This window comes from Etheostoma spectabile, chromosome 17 (assembly GCF_008692095.1).
Source record: "Etheostoma spectabile isolate EspeVRDwgs_2016 chromosome 17, UIUC_Espe_1.0, whole genome shotgun sequence".
NCBI classification, from domain to species: Eukaryota; Metazoa; Chordata; class Actinopteri; order Perciformes; family Percidae; genus Etheostoma; species Etheostoma spectabile.
In genome coordinates, this window is record NC_045749.1 from 1761659 (window position 1) to 1762733 (window position 1075).

Genomic DNA, 1075 nt, shown 5'->3' on the forward strand with positions numbered 1-1075 from the left:
GAGAGAGAGAGAGAGAGAGAGAGAGAGAACAGAAGAAGCCATGGGGAAAATGGAATGTGACAGAGGCTTTCTCTTTGTCTTCTGTCCTTAAATGCCAAAGTCCATTCAGTTCAGCTGAATTCAACTACAGGCCGGTTCAGTCTGACAGACCTTCACATGGACTCCAGTCCTGGCTGATCAACACAGACAACACATTCATTTTCTCAGTGGCATAACCTGAAAGCTATTGCTGGAAAAAGGGTGATCAAGTCAGGAAATGAAATATTGTCTTTATTTTAAGACAATTTTAGACGTAAAGCACACATTAATCTATTAACTGTTACTTACTGTTTCTGGCGATTGCTTACACACTGAAATCAAAAGTGTTATGCACTTACCAAAACCCAACAGGATATCATGACTTTGCGTAAACGCGCCCACCAAGTGGCGTGTTATCTGTGCGCATTTTGAGCCCTCTGCGTGTACGTCTCTACTGTATACAGGTCCGCGTGTATGTAGCCGCTGTGTACAGCGGACGTAAACATACTCTCCACATGGCGTGTTATCGTGTTATCACGAGAAGAAAAAAAGACGGTTGAGTTTAGGAAACGTCATACGCGGGTTGGTTTGGGTTCAGGAAAAGAAGAAGAACGGGGTTGGCTTTACTGAAAGAGTGACGGTTGATCAGGGGCGCCGCCAGGAATTCTGGGCCCCATGAACGCCTCGGGACCCCCCAGGCGGAGCTGGTTTATGTGGCTCGGGAAAGGGAAGTTTGGGGTCCCCTGCTGGAGCAGCTCCCCCCGAGACCCGATACCGGATGAGTGGACGAAGATGGATGAAGATTGATCTGCATGAACCCCCCCCCCCATCAGTCTACTCTCATGTTATTGAAGCCAACGGCGCCCCTGTTGTTTGTGTGTCTCATTCAACCTTTAGAGCTTCTCCAAGGGCAACAATGGAAAATGAGAATTACATTAAAGGCCAGACATGTACAGTTTGTTGACATGCTTTTATTTAAACAAGTAAAATATTTTTGACTGTATTTTTACATGTCTCCTATAGTCTTCTCTCTCTCTCTCTCTCATACACACACACA